Source organism: Macaca nemestrina, chromosome 1 (assembly GCF_043159975.1).
Source record: "Macaca nemestrina isolate mMacNem1 chromosome 1, mMacNem.hap1, whole genome shotgun sequence".
Taxonomy (NCBI): Eukaryota; Metazoa; Chordata; class Mammalia; order Primates; family Cercopithecidae; genus Macaca; species Macaca nemestrina.
This window is the reverse complement of record NC_092125.1, coordinates 67,095,000-67,110,615: the sequence shown is the minus strand read 5'-3', so window position 1 is coordinate 67,110,615 and position 15,616 is coordinate 67,095,000. Positions and strand designations below refer to the sequence as shown.

General features: G+C 41.6%; 1 long non-coding RNA gene across 7 annotated transcripts in view; it reads left to right on the top strand.

The window, feature by feature from the left end:
- The window catches only part of LOC105484895 (uncharacterized), a 356,622-nt gene that overhangs the window by 236,812 nt on the left and 104,194 nt on the right, over window positions 1-15,616 (top strand). The window contains exons 6-8 of one of the 7 annotated variants that reach the window (XR_011613550.1): window positions 316-585; window positions 3,351-3,452; window positions 9,300-9,482. The exons of 3 other annotated variants lie outside the window; for them this stretch is intronic. This is a non-coding gene — a long non-coding RNA (uncharacterized lncRNA). Of the gene's footprint in view, window positions 1-315; window positions 586-3,350; window positions 3,453-9,299; window positions 9,483-15,616 lie in introns of those variants that run through there. 3 more of the 7 variants (XR_011613558.1, XR_011613549.1, XR_011613556.1) reach the window with 3 other exon arrangements.

Genomic DNA, 15,616 nt, shown 5'->3' with positions numbered 1-15,616 from the left:
TAGGTGGATTTATTGAAGACAATTTTGAACATGACATGAATGTAGGGCACTCTCAGTGCTTATACATGTTGCTCCTGCCCAGAATGCCCCTTTTCCCATATCTGTTAAACAAATTCCTCCTGCTCAAACATCACTTTCTCTGTCAAGCACATTAAGCCCTCCTCAAAGGTCTGCCTCACTTTGGCTAAATGGACTGTGTGCTTCTTCAGAGATGTTGTTTTAGGCCTCTTTATAACATAGTCCTAACACAATGCCTGGCTCCTAGGTACTTTACAAGATTGACTGCATCTCTGTTTCTCTTTGAAATATTTCCAGTTTGCCTTCTGAAAAGTAATCCTGCGAAAGAGATTTCATATAAAGCCCATTCTGCCCTGGCTCTTAAGCAACAACTGGGAAGTCTTTTCCTTCATAGAAGTTCAAGTTAGGAAATTTCACCTTGCACTTTACCCTTCTAAAGCTACTTGTTGGAGAAAGGACTACTTCAAGTCATTCGTGAAAGAAAAGATGCGGGGCTGGCCTCGATGATCTCTCATTGACCTCTTCACCATCAGCATGCCCAGCTCTTAAAAGGAAACTGTGATGTAGGTAAGAGGATACTTGAGTTGGAAGCCTGAGGCCTAAAGTCCTCTGCCCAGATTTGCCATTAATTAGCTGAGTTATTTGGTTAAGTTGCTCCTTCTCTGGGGCTCGGGTTCATCATCTATGCCTGAGAGGCTTGAGTTCAATGATGTCCAAATACTACTTCCAACTCCAACAATAGTCTTACAATGTTAGGAGTCTCCATATCTATGAAACACCAGAGTTAACAATCCAATTAACGCCTGTTCTTAGCAGATGAATTCCCCACCCCCTATTGTTTAGGAATTTTTTCATCATTAAAATAATTGTGTGGGAGTGGGAGGTTGTTTATATTCTTTTGACCTTTCTGCTCTCCTCTGCTATAATGAAACTCTGCACTGCCATTTTGTGACTAGGCTTCTGAGGCATTCTCTCATGTGCAGTTGTTACACAGATGTAGAATGGAAAGGGCACTGGAATAGAAGTCAGGCAATCTAAGGTCGTGCCCAGCTCTTGACACTAACTAGCTCTGTGGCCTTGGGCTTGTCATGTCCCCTCTTGGGGTCTCCATTTCCTCACCTGTTAATTGGGGTGTCTGAACCGTATGATCTTTATAGTTCTTCAACTCTTCTTGCATTCTATGAATTCTAACGATGACATCTCTCCCTAGAGAGTGAGGGCTGAATGGAGACCTTGTGTCACACTACTCCAAATGCCACACAATTAATTATGGAATTCCAGCAATCAACTCCCCGCCCCCGCTCTCTACCCCCTGCCTGCCTGCATTAATGGCATTTTCAGAGACTTCTGTCTAGAAGAAAACGTCGGTCCCAGACTAATTGGCATCTTTCCATCAATGTCAAAGGGAGCCCAAAGGGTCTCTTTGCTTAGAACTCTCTTAATCCTCCTATGCGAGGCGGGGATGGGATGTGCCTTCAGCTTCTGACCCTCTTCTGATATCTATCAGTCTATCCTGACTGTATTGTCTGTGGTTTCTGTGTCATCTGGATGTGTGCTCATTTGAGAAATCTCATAAAAGAGAATGGCTTTCTATGCTGTGTGATATTTGTGAATGTACTAGGCCAACTTGAAACCATCTGCTGAGAAAGATTAAAATTCAAAAAGGAAAACAAAAGAAGGTACTCTTTCCTATTTGTTCCCATATTATGTATGGTTTAAGAGCACACATTCTGGAAGACAACTGCCTTGCTTTGAATCTTTATTTGCTACTGAGTCAGCCATATGGCAGACAGAAATCTGCTTTCTCTGGTTCTGTTTCCTTATCTGTAAAATGGGGTTCGTAAATAAAAGTACCAACCTCATTTAATTTTCATTTAATTTAAGATTAAGTGAAATGATGCATGTTAATTGGTGTAGTGTTTAACGTGATAGTCTTTAATATCAAAATTATGATATTTAACATTATTTTTGGCCAACCAACATTTGCAATGTCTCCTTTCAACTGGCCAACTAGTCATTTATTTTTTATTTTTATTTTTTGAGACGGAGTCTCACTCTGTAGGCCAGGCTGGAGTGCAGTGGCACAATCTTGGCTCACTGCAACTTCCGGCTCCTGGTCCCGGTTCAAGCAATTCTCTTGCCTCAGCCTCCTGAGTAGCTGAGATTATAAGCATGCACCACCATGTCCAGTTATTTTTTGTATTTTTTGTAGAGATGGGGTTTCACCATGTTGGCCAGGCTGGCCTTGAACTCCTGACCTTGTGATCTGCCTGCCTCGGCCTGCCAAACTGCTGGGATTACAGGTGTGAGCCACCGTGCCCTGCCCAACCCAGTCATTTTTTAGGAGCTCAGCAGCAGTTCATTTCTACCCACCCACTTTGTCATGACTTCTATAAGATCCTACTGTTCTTGAATGATTATTTAGCAAAGTGCTTTTCTATTGGGGAAACCCTCTTCTCAACACTTCCTCACCACTCTGGGATGCCCTAACTCCTGACCTGAGCAATCAAGGAGCTCAGAGCTACCTTTGCAACAGAAAAGACACTTAACTTCAGAAGAGCACTGCTTTAATCATTACTTCTTATGTGCCCTCAGTAAGCATGAGGTCCATAATCTATCCATCCACAACCAAGGCATCTTTTTCTCTCAAAAGAGGGAGAAATGTCCCTCATTTTTACAACTTGCTGAATAGAGGTCTAGTCTTGTGATAATCGCTCCGTTACAAATTCCATTTTCTTCACTCCTTATTCCCTTCCTTTAACACCAACAGCTGGGACTCTATAGCATGCAGAAAACAGAATTAAAACTTTCTCATGGGGAGGGGAAATTAGAAGCAATTCGCTTAATGCGTTTTATCGATTGTACAGCACATTTACTCCATGGGTTCAAGATACTATGTATCCATTCTCTTGAAGGCAAGTCCAAATCACTTATGGCATCTTTATAGAAATTCAAAATTGAATGGAAATATGACTATAAGGCCATCAGCTAAAAAGCATTGGCTCCTCATGAGGGATTCTGCTTTGTTTCCCTCTCTTTCTCTCATCTGTATCATCTTTCATGGCAGTGTCCTTGAAGATGTCTCCCTTGGGCCTTCTCTACGACAGCTCTTGGAAGGCCAGCTTTGGTAAGAGGCAGTAAAAATGTCCAGATTGTAGAACTAAATTTAACAAGATACCTGATATTGGGAATGCATAACCGTGAATAAGCGAGCAATCATTTATACAACCAATTGTACCGCATATAAAAGTTGCCTGTATTTGTAAAAATCAAAACATATGTTTAACGGTACTCAAATTATGTAAACAGTCTGTGTCTGGTTCCCATTAAAGGTACAGAATGAGCACTGAGGCAGCAACTTGAAAGCCAGGCTGAACAATTCTGCTGGTTATCTGTGAATGGTATCTGGAGGAAAAATGCAAATTATAATCAAGGTGAGGAGAGCCACGTTGTATCTACAAATTTGGAACCGGGTGTCATTTCTGAGGACACGTATGAAGCCAGAAATCAGAAGGATGGGAATCTGACGGGATGTGGTTGGAGCAAGTGGCTCAAACCTGAGGTTATATACCACGGTGGGATGACAAAGGTACACTTTCATGCAATCCAGTTGCATGCGCGGTCTGGGAGTTCCTCTAACCTGAACTCTACGCTTTCTTATTCCAGAAGAGAATACTCATGAGTGTATTAATGGTGACTATAGACACTCTTAGAAATTAATTTGTTGGGGGCCAAGAATGGACCTAGAGGGACTAGAATAAGAGGGGGAGGGGCAGATGATGGAGGTCTAGAGAGATTATCACTTCGTAAAAACTAATTCTGTTTTCCTGCCTATTCCTAATACTGTGCTGTAAGACTAGCAGCTGGGCCCATGCTGTATGCAGCTGAGAAATTAAGATTTTCTCATAGGAGGAAGAAAACTAAAAGCAATTTATTTAATGCATTTTATTGATTATATGGCTCATATACTTCTTGAGTTCAAGATAGCACATGTCCATTCTCCTGACGGCAAGTTCAAATCATCCTTGGCATCTTTAGAGTATCTTTCTCTTCTGCAGCAGAGAGTAAAGGAAAGGATGGGGAGACAGAGAATGTGTGTGCATGTGTGTATGAGAGTGTGTGTGTGTGTGTGTGTGTGTGTGTGTGTGTGTGTGTAAGGGGAGAGTGGAAAGGATAAAGAGAAAGAGAGACAGTGAGGGAAGGAAGAAGCCTAGGAGAAAAAATACTTAGGAACTGAAAAGAATTAGTACTTTAAGGGAAGTGCTAGATCTTGGAAAGTAGAGATTGCCAGTGTAATGCAGTCTTTAGGAAAGAGGTTGTGGAGATTTCAGGATATACCATAAGGAAGAATAGTCCTTTGAAAAATTTTGGATATCGTGGTGCCTGATACCAAAAAAGCAGCTTCCGAAGGGTCTTATTTTAAACACAAAAAAAGAATGCTCTGAAAAGAGGTTGTGGCTAGCTTATGGGTGACCAGCAGCCCAAAGAAGACAAAATAGACTTTTCAGGCTAGGAAGGAACTGAATGCTTTACATGCAGCATAGACTTCAAACCTGTTGAACTTAGCAGAGCTTGGACTCCAGACTCTTAATGCTGTAAAAGAGAAACTCCTTGTCCTACACAGGAAGGATTTAGAGGGGGATTTGCATTCCCTTCAGTAGGAGAGGGGAACACTGAAAAGAATTAAAAGGAGAGAGGATGGGCTCCTTGGTGTGTTGGTAGAGTTGGTCTGCACAGAAGGCAAAGATTGTTTTGCTCCCAGGGGACCCTGGATTTGAGACTCTGAGTCTCCCTCAAAGGCAGAAGTTGGTTTCACTGGCCAATGTGGAGAGCTTCATTTTCTATTCTCTGTACCTTCAACTGTTGGTAATTTACAGGGGCAACGCCTTAGATCCTCCTTGGCCAGAAGTCTCTGGGTACCTAAAACCAATTACAACTCTTCACTCCTGTTATAGATTTAAAAATGTAACTGGGATAATGTCAAACAGCATCGAGAAAAGGCTTTGGGGCTCAAATAAAGTGGCAGTGACCTCTTTACCCTCAATTTTCCCCGGATGTCAGGACACCCTTCACAGGGTGAAGGAGTATATAAATTTAATCTGGTTGTTCACATCAGGGCCAAATGGGGGAACCCATCGGTTGTCACTCTGGGCAGTGACAAGCTCACAGCCCTGTCAGTGATGGGCAATGAAGCACAAACTGCCATTAGATACATCCATGTCACCTGAGGAAGAAGAAAAGTGGAAGGAGGGACCCTCACAGAACTACCTTTGTCAGGATGGTTTGCACAGACCTTGTGGAGGAATGAGCTCTTTCTGAGTCAGTAAAGAAAATCTGCTCCTAAGGCAGTTGATGGATTCCTATCCAATCACCTTTTTAGGAATGTTGGAAACTGGTAGCTCTGATTCTACTGTGTCTCTCTCTCTCTCTGTAGATCTGACAACACACGTTTGCCTGTAGAGAGGCTGTCGTGTTTTCTTGTTATCCAAAGCACAGTCCGCAAATCAGCAGCCTCCATTATCACCTGGGGGCTTGTTAGAAATGCAGAATATCAGGCCCCACCTTGGACCTCGAGAATCACAGACCGTATTTTCACAAGATTTTCAGATGATTTTATGCCCATTAGTCGTATATGATTCTCTAAATATGCAGTTTTACAGGAGAAAAAGTCCATAGATGTTGCTGCTATCACTTACAAAAACAGCAGCAACTTTGCTTTATATATTTTCAAATATGAACTTTTTCAGTCAATTCAGCTGAACGGTATTACCTAAGAGAAGAACATCAACTCCCTCCACCTCCCAGTTGTAGTTTCCCAGGGAAACCAAACATAAATCTAATAGAAAGGAAATGCAAGGAACATTCAATTTCTTTTATGCTTGATACCTGATTCCTTCCAGATTCAGGATCAGTGTTATTTCCAGGGCTCAACTGAATTGTTTGAGCATAGGAATGTGTATGCGTGTGTGTGTGTGCTGCCCACATAAAACTGAGCATTCTACCCAGTGTTAGGTGATTTTTTGATATGGTAACATGCTTCATCTCTCTGTAGCATCCCCTTCCTTTCAGTTCTTGAAAAAATTATGGTGCTCTTTCCCACAGGCACATGCTCTGTGAAAAGACAGAGCAAATTCTAATGAATTAGAAGAAGAGAGCCAAACTGTCTAGTTAAAGTTGCCTTAACCTCTCTGTGCTCATCACCACCTGTTTCTGCCTATTCTCACCAACCCTTCTGCAGCCATCCCTGCCTCACTCCCTGTCTGACCGCCTACTCCAAGGGAGGATTTTGAAATGCCAAGAGGCAGAGACAAGCGCATTGCCCTATCCTCTTTCTTTGTCCACAAGAAGCTGGTACAGCAGGGAGCAGGACCCATGGGCAGATCTGGTGAAAAGGCATTGTAGAATGCAGAGGCTCACAAGCACTGGAGAAAAACACAGAGCGGAGGAGCTCATCCGAAGTTAAATGTGTGTGCTCCTTTCCCTTTTTTCCACCTTGCTGATCTCCCACCTTCTTAGCCATCAAGATCCCATGTGTGGAATAGTTGCTTCATTTCTTCCTCTAGTCACATTCTAACCATGATCAAAGCCCTGTCTGAGATTCATTGCATGTATTCTTTCAAATATTAACTGAACTCCAGTGGGGTGCTAGCTTCTGTCTTAGTTCTTCCAAATACATAGACAAATAAGACAGAATCCTGACAATTTGCATCTCAGTGTAGAATAATGAAATGAGTGTGGGCTTTATGACCAAAGTGGGCTCGATGTGAATTCCAACTTTGACGTTTTCTGGTGGTTTTGAAGATACACAGGCGAGTTTCTTGAACTCTACAAGCCTCATTGTTTCTGGGCAACAATCCTTCTCTTAAAACTGAGATTATAAACACCTTTGATGTAATGACCAGGACACAGGCTTCTTATGTCTTGCATCTAATCAGGAGTTAAATGTAAATATTGCTACTTTATAAATACTGACTACACTGAATTTTGGATATAATTTAAAAATCAATATTATATAGAACAATGTGAGTCCTAGTTGTGTTATCAAGTATCTGCAACTCCTTGGAGAAATCATTTAACTTCAGAATTTTTTTACATATAAGAAGGAGAAATTGGGAAATTTAAAACAAGCCTTCTGGAAGCCTAACATGATTTTCCTGTAGGATTCCAAACTTCTGCAAAACACTATGTTACTCTTCTACAACAAATGCTATATTCATAATTTACAAAGACGTGCTTAGATATGTGTAAGTATGTGTATATACATATATGTATACATGTGTCAATAATAGATGTATTATTTTCAGTCATTTTCCGTATGAAGTTGTAAGTTCCTAAAATATTTCAGTAAATTAAAGACACAGTATGTCTCAGAGTGAAGAAGCCTTTAAATCTGTTTACTGGAGAATTTTCTAAGCTTATTTGATCCCCTCCCTTTTTATGGATAATGTCTGTTCATATCTCCAACTGATATCTCCTCGACTAGTCCCTATTCCTTGTTTGACTCTGGGATGGCTCCTACTTGATGATTATGGAGATTCACAGAAGGAAAACACTGTTTTTTCAGCATATTGAAATTATAGTTGCAGTAAACCATTGACTTTCTATATTTTTAAATCTCAGTTTTGACTACTTGTAAATGATCTCCAAATTCCATGTTATTAGTAATTTTTAATTTGGGCTCAACCCCCATTGTGTAACATGTAAAATGATTAATGAGCAGGGTGGAGTCACTACAGCTAATGGCCAAGCGCAGCTGACTCCTGTGGATCATTTAGATGTGCTGTTTTCCATTCACTGTCACGACCAGCAACTCCTGATATTGGCATATTTGCTACATCGTGGATTCATGATGATCTTCTACCACAATCCTCAAGAACATCAGGAGTTAAATTACATATTGTTGCCTTTGGATGCAGGCTCCTATTTTAGGCCACTGTTTCCCACACTAACGGTAGAGCATCACTCTTCTCCTCAAGTCATTGGTACTTTGTTAAGAGGAATGTGGCAGGTAATCGACAGACCCTTGCAATCTCATTGATAATATTCCAACTCTACTAAAATGTGAGACATACCAGTGAAATATGCAGTAGTTTTTGAAATCCTGACATTGGTCAGCAAAGTCTAACACTTTTCCTTTTAGAAATGACCTAATCACAGGAAGCTGTGCCACCTCTATTTCTAATGCCAAAACTCATACTGGCATCTCTCTCAAGGTAAGTGTCTTACAGTGCAATGGAATTGTTTCCCAAGGGCTTCTGATCTCAGGCCTGAATTTTGAGGGAGAAAAAATTAAAGGCAGTTTTTGGAAGCAAAGCCTGTTTCAGAGACTGGAATGAGACTATTGGTTTACATCTCTAACTGATATCTCCTCAACTAGTCCCTGTTCCCCGTTTGACCCTGGGGATGGTTCCTAGTTGATGATTATGGAGATTCACAGAAAGAAAACACTGTTTCTCAATTTAAATGATATGGGCCTGGTTGGAGGCAAAGACTGTTTATTGGCCTCCACTGTTTAGCAACTAATGAAATTAATTTTTTAAGAATAGTTACAAATGAAATACTGCACTTAGTCTGCAGTGTCCTGGCTCACTAGGATATTCAATGAGCCAGATTTCGAGCTATGGAATTTCCCCAAGAGATTGTTCTTGGGGAAGCCAGAGCAGATGATACAAAGATTAAGGACTTCTAAGCAGAAACACTGCAATATCATGTCTACAGTGATTTTATTGTCTATGTATTAGAGACAGGAAACATGTGGCTGGCAGTCTGCAACAAGTCCTCTTATTTTCAGCACAGGAAATTATAATGTTTGAACTTGAATGCCATGTAAAATTAAGACTGAAAGACAGAATTCATGGCAAGTCAATTATTGATATTTAACTGAAGAAAGAAAGTCATGGCCATCAGGGCTCAATAAGTCTTACAAGCTATCGTCCAGCCCTTGCAGCTTCTTTGGTCACCAGAAAAATGACAGAGGGCTGACTAATAGTGACTTCAGCTTGCAGAGATTGTTTCATCCATCATAACTGTGATTCTAGTTTCTCTTTATAATATTATTGATGATCAGTTGGTGGTATTGCTCATGATGGATGAAGCCCAAAAGGGCTAGCAGAGAATTCTGTGAGCCCAGATAACATAGAAATGAGAAGTTAGGTAGATAGAAGAGTTCCAAAATCATTAGATTTTCAACCCTTTTGGATAAACAGAGAACTGAGATAGAACTAGTTGAAGCTGGACACAGATATGGCTGCTTTATTGGTAATATATTTTTTTTTCCTTAGTGGCAATGAGACTGCAGGCAACAACAACAACAACAAAAGGAAATCTAAAAAACAAGACATGAGGACAGGCGTGGTGGCTCACATCTGTAATCCCAGCACTTTGGGAGGCCAAGGTGGGAGGATCACAAGTCAGAAGTTCAAGACCAGCCTGGCCAAGATAGTGAAACCCTGTCTCTATTAAAAGTACAAAAAAATTAGCCAGGCTTGGTGGCGGGTGCCTGTAATCTCAGCTACTCAGGAGGCTGAGACGGAGAATTGCTTGAACCTGGGAGGCAGAGGTTGCAGTGAGCCGAGATGGCACCACTGCACTCCAGACTGGGTGGCAGAGTGAGACTCTGTCTCAAAATAATAATAATAATAATAATACAAAAGTCTTGCTTCCTGAGAGGAGGACCATGGCCCTTGGCTTTGCATTCTGTTGGTCATAGTCAAAGAACCATCCTGATTCAGTGAGAGAGGGGACTACATATGGGTTTGGATGTCAGGGGTGTGGTTCATTGGGCATCTTTAGAGAAGAGCTATCACAATGATCTTGATCACCTATTCAGAGATATGCCTATTACTACTTTAAAAAGAGTGGGAAAGAGAAAAACTTTCTTTTTCTATATAGATTTGAGACTGTACTGGACTATAAATTTCAAGATACTATTGAGGCTAATTGTTCAGTTTTGAAAAGTGAAAGGATCTGAGACTGTCTTATAATTACACTACTTTTTCTTTTTTTCTCGGCTCACTGCAAGCTCTGCCTCCCGGGTTCACGCCATTCTCCTGCCTCAGTCTCCCGAGTAGCTGGGACTACAGGCACCCGCCACCACGCCTGGCTAATTTTTGTATTTTTAGTAGAGACGGGGTTTCACCGTGTTAGCCAGGATGGTCTCAATCTCCTAACTTCGTGATCCGCCCACCTTGGCTTCCCAGAGTGCTGGGATTACCGGAGTGAGTCACTGCGCCCAGCTGAGAAATGCACTTCTATTGAAACATTGTGTTCCTCAGCAAGCAAAAAGAGTCTCATTACTGTGGATGGAAATTAGAATTTCTGTAAAGGGAGAGTAGACCATTATTTTAGGACAAAGGCAATCCTATTAGTCGAGGAAGAAGGAAGCACTCTGCTAGTTGGAGGCATCTAGGAAATTGGCCAACCTGTAAGAATATTATGGGGTGCGCTCTGACAGCCTTCAAGTCTTGTAGCCAGTAGTCAAGAAGTAAGTCAGTCACTCTTTAGAGTGCAGTAATTTCCTTCCATCACTTCTCAAATCTTTGGGAATCTCATTAGAAGTGTAGTTGGGCCTCCGCTTTGCTGTGGGAATTAAGGGAGCATAATACTTCCACCCTCGTCCGCAAGGACAATGTGATCATATAAGTCACATCCCAAGCTACAGTAGTGTCCTGATATTGAAGAACTCAACTGACCAATGCAGAGGCAGTAACAGACACTGATGCAGCGGTGAGATGAGCCACCTCTGCCTGGTCAATTTTCTCAGAAATACCAGAGGAAGAGGAGTCACCAAAGATGACAAGAGTGGCTAAGTAATTATAATTTGGTTAGTAGCAAATGTAACTTAACTTTATACTCAAATACGGTAAGGCTTGTGCATGCTTCTTATGCATGACTGCAATTATCATGGAAAAACACTGAGGGGGTGAAGTCAGGTTGGAGATCATGCCAGAGAACGTTAGACAATAGACAGAGTAAAACAGGAATAATTTTCTCAAGAGTGGCCCAGAGGCTCCATAGAATTTATGTACATGACAATGATTTCAAAATGCCACTGTGTGTGTGTGTACCTGTGTGTGTGCATATTTATGGACAATTTATGGACAACTTTAACAAAAGTTTAATAAAAGATAACTTTAACAAAAAACTTTAACAAAAGACAACTTTAACAAAATCTGTTGCCTTACTGAGGACAGAAGACAGAAAACAATTTAAACTTTTTTGATGAGAGAGGGTCATGAACACACACACCAGTTAAATGTGCTGTGCCTTAGTGTAGAGATTTCTTAGAATTATTTTAGTGGTAGAGGACATAGCTTATCTTCTTCCTTAATTTCCCCCAAATTCACTTGTATATCCAGTAACTTTTGGTTATTCTTTCAGTGTTTCCCTTACTCTTTTCAGATGTCATTTCATAATGCATTGGCTTCTGGGAGCCTACCACTCTCCAAACTTAACTACTTTACATCTGTTGTAGATGATAGCTTAAAAGAAATCACATATTGTTGGAGCAAATCAAATTTCAAATGCTTATTATATCATTTTTAAGTCAATCCTCCTGAAGATGGTCCAATGTCTCTCCCATAAAGTTCATACATTTTATAACTCTTTTTGTGTATGTTTTCTGCTATGTCTAGGTTAACAGCTATATTCTGGCTATTTTTGGTTGCTAGAAAGCTGACCACTGTGGGGTGGTAGCGGTGGCTCACACCTGTAATCCCAGCACTTTGGCAGGCTGAGGCAAGCAGATCACCTGAGGTCAGGAGTTTGAGATCACTCTGGCCAACATGGTGAAACCCTGTGTCTACTAAAAGTACAAAAAATAGTCGAGTGTGATGGCGGGTGCCTGTAATCCCAGCTATTCGGGAGGCTGAGGTAGGAAAATTGCTTGAATCCAGGAGGCAGAGGTTGCAGTGAGCCAAGATCGTGCCATTGCACTCCAGCCTGGGTGACAAGAGTGAAACTCCGTCTCAAGGGAAAAAAAAAAAAAAAAAAAAAAAAAAAGGAAGAAAGCTGACCATTGGGTAAATAGGGCATGATTATACTTCATGAATAAGCCTTGGTTATAAAACAATCACATGGCAAACAGGACAACTAAGCATAATGTTTGGGGCTGCCATAGCTGGTTGTCTATTTCATACATCAATATATTCAGTTTATTCCCAGAGCCCCTTTGAGAGACATACTGAACTTTAGTGCAAACCAGAGTTTCCTGAATCATGGGTATGAACTCATGTGTTGAACTACCCTTGTTCCTGACCTCCTGCACATGTCAGCAGAGAAACAGAAATATGAACCGACACGGCAATCAGGAAAACACACACCCCGGCAAAACTTCTGCCAGTGGAGCCTGACCCCCCTTTTCACACCTCTTCTGGCACATGCTGCCGGGACCTGTTAATAGCTTGTATTACAAGAATCCCCAGAGCTGTGTCCAGGTTTAGACTCTTCAGAAGGAGAAGCAACATTTAAAAACATAGAGGAGGGTGCTGGGCAGCCTGGTGCATTGCTATAACCTGGAGGTTGGTGAGTTAGGAGAGAGGTGGATAAATGGGGGAAGACTTCAATAAGCTATGGATCCAGGGTTGGCTTTCCAGGCAAACTGTGTGAGAAGATTTCCTTTGATTTGCTTCCATTTTTTCCTTCATTCCCCTTCTACCCATTTCAGTTATCTCTGGCCAGCATGCTTCTCTCCAGGGTTCCCAGACTGTTGCTCTAAGACTCTGTCCTCACCACTCCAGTGACAGTGCCCTGTGGTCTAGCCCCCTAAGGTAGGATGCTTCCAATGACAGTGCCATTTTTACAGCAGCTCCTTAAACATGAAAAATATTTCTGTATTTCAAGCACTTACTTTAATGGTTAATTTTCTGGCTAGAACGCACATAGAAGCCCCCCTCCCATCCCACTGTATATAATTACCTACTTCTCACTCCCAGAGCCAAGTGCAACCTGTGATATCCTGCTGGTCGAGTAATGGAGTTGAGTTTCTCTAACCTCAAACGACAACACGACTAAGGTGAATTATAGTTTGGGGCAAAGGTGGCAGGAGAGGTAGGTGGGCATTTGGATTTAATTGGAGTTGAGGCCACCAGCTCTGTAGATAAATGTTTTTTATTCTGAAGCGATTCAATGATTACAGCCAACATTCACGTGAAGAAAAGTGCACCTGAGTTCAGGAAGGGGAGTGCTAGGATTATTTTTCAACCCAGTTGGTCTAAATTCTTGCCTCACTCTTCTTGGTTTCTGCAAGCAGATGCTGAGCATGCTTTGGACAAAGGGCTAGGGGTTTCCTGCCAAGCAGCTCCAGAGAGGCATCTACAAACCACAGCACTGAAGACATTTCCCAGAAGGCTTTAGAAGTACAAATCTCTTTAATTAAAATGGGAAAAGCCATAGTGAGCGAGGTGTGAGGAGATTGGCTGAGAGTGGAAGGGGGATGGGAATGAAGGGAAGAAAAGGAGGGAGAAAAAGCAATAAATATTTTACAAGTGTTTTCAAACACTGGCCGTCTAACACCCAGAGGAAAATGCCACTTGATGGATTATATTTTGGGTTAGAAAGTGAGGCTAATTCAATGTAATGAGAGGTGAATGGGACTTCAGGCCCTTATCCAACCACAAGAGACCCCTTACAAAAGAGTCTGCTCTTTCAGTCATTAATTTTTTATGAAGTTTAATAGGCCTGAGCCTAGAGACCTTCTGTGGTGTTGATTAGCTTCATATTTCTCTCATTAATGTAGAATCTGATTAGCTCTTATAAAAAGCATTTCATCTCAGGCGTGTGGCAACCACATTGTTCTGATATTAGGAATTGCAAGTTGAATTCACCTGAGAAAAGAAACATCTGCAGGGACAAAGGCCCTGACCTCTTGCTGCCACAAATGAGAGGCCTGGGAAGACCAGCTGGCTCCCACATCTCATTGGCTGTGGTAAGAAACTCTCAGCATTTGAACTGGGACAACCTTATTGGAGGCCAGCAGAGCTGGTTCATCACAAAGAGAGCTGACTCCATAGAGTAGGCAGCAGCCACCACATGAATCAGGCTTTGAAGAAAGCAAAAATGCTGTGAGTGACATAGAAAAGGGGGTCATTACAGGGACTAGATTCTGTGCTATCATAGGAGCTGGCTGAGCAGCCTACTGCTGTGTCTGGTGTGGGGTCTGAAGTTGCTCCAGGTCAGCCAGACCAGCAGTCAAAAAGGAAGGTGGGATGTGGACATGCTGGAATCCCTCTCCGTTTTTTACTACCTACAGCCTTGATGTCATGGCTGACCAGTGGAGATGCCCATGCCCTTCACTATGGAAACTTGTACACAATTGACCCAAGACTCAGCGAAATTGAAGAAGAAGATTCAGGTGCTTTTCCAGGAGCTGCCCCATGCTAAAGCAGGTGAACCAACTGACCAGCAGCAACATAGAAGCCGCCACAGTGCCTGACACCCTGCACTATACTTCAGAGGGTCAAAATGGTCACTCCATCTCCGTCTTCCAAATCTCATGATTCTCTGTGGCCAACCCAACCAAGAACCATACAGGGAAGGGAACTCTGGAGACTGTTCTGATGTAGCTGATTTGACATAGCACAGAGCTGCCACAGTCAGTCCTAAGCAATATACACCAAAGAGAATGACTTGATATCAGTGGTAATCTCTGAGATACAGAGAAGAGATAAGTGTCACTCAATGAAGACCCAATTCTTAAGAGATGCTGGGAAAATTTAGGCTGAAAGAATTATGCTTTCAGTAAATATTGTAAGGTACCCATGACTACCCATGCCCAGTGAACTTTACTAAAATAGAAAAAAAAAATTATTTTAGAAACCATACAGTATTTTCCTAGCCCATGAACTCTTTCACTTTACCATACGGTATTTCCCTAGCCCACGAAGTCTTTCACTTTCTTTGATGCCTATTTCATTTATTCTCCCCTTTATCTCCTCTCCACCCTCAGCTAAGGACTGATTCCTGCTTCACTGAGGAAACTGAAGTAGTCTGAACATACCAGACTCCCACTACCATAACTAGATTCCTAAGCACATCTGCCCCCATCTACTGCCTTCCATTTGTATATTCATCCTTATTATGAAACCAGCATTACCTCCTGATTCTCTCTCTTGCATACATAAGGCTCCAACAATTTTTCCCATGTCACTTGCATCGTTAGTTCTTTTCCCTCTCTACTTGATCATTGTCATCAACTTATAAATAGGCTATTACTACCTCTTCTTGATAAAATAAAACTTTCTTTGCTATACAATATATCCATTGAATCAGTCAGGGCATTTGACTTACAGTTTTCCACCGTCTGGATTTTGTTACAGTATATATATGGTGAAGTTCAACATTTTCTTTGTTCTCTTTTCCTGCAAATTGGCAGCTAGATCTATTGGCTTGATTAGACTTATGTCTGATCCCTTCAACAAGACTCTAGGTGGTGGTGTATTCTTTCATCAGGAGGTATATAATGTCTATTTGTATCTTTTTGGTGATGTAAGCAATACTGATGTTTAAAGTCCAGATGTATGAATTCATAGATACAGAGAGGGAGGGAAAAACCTATAAATTAGAAGACACTTAAAAGACATACTTTATTTTTTTTCTTTTT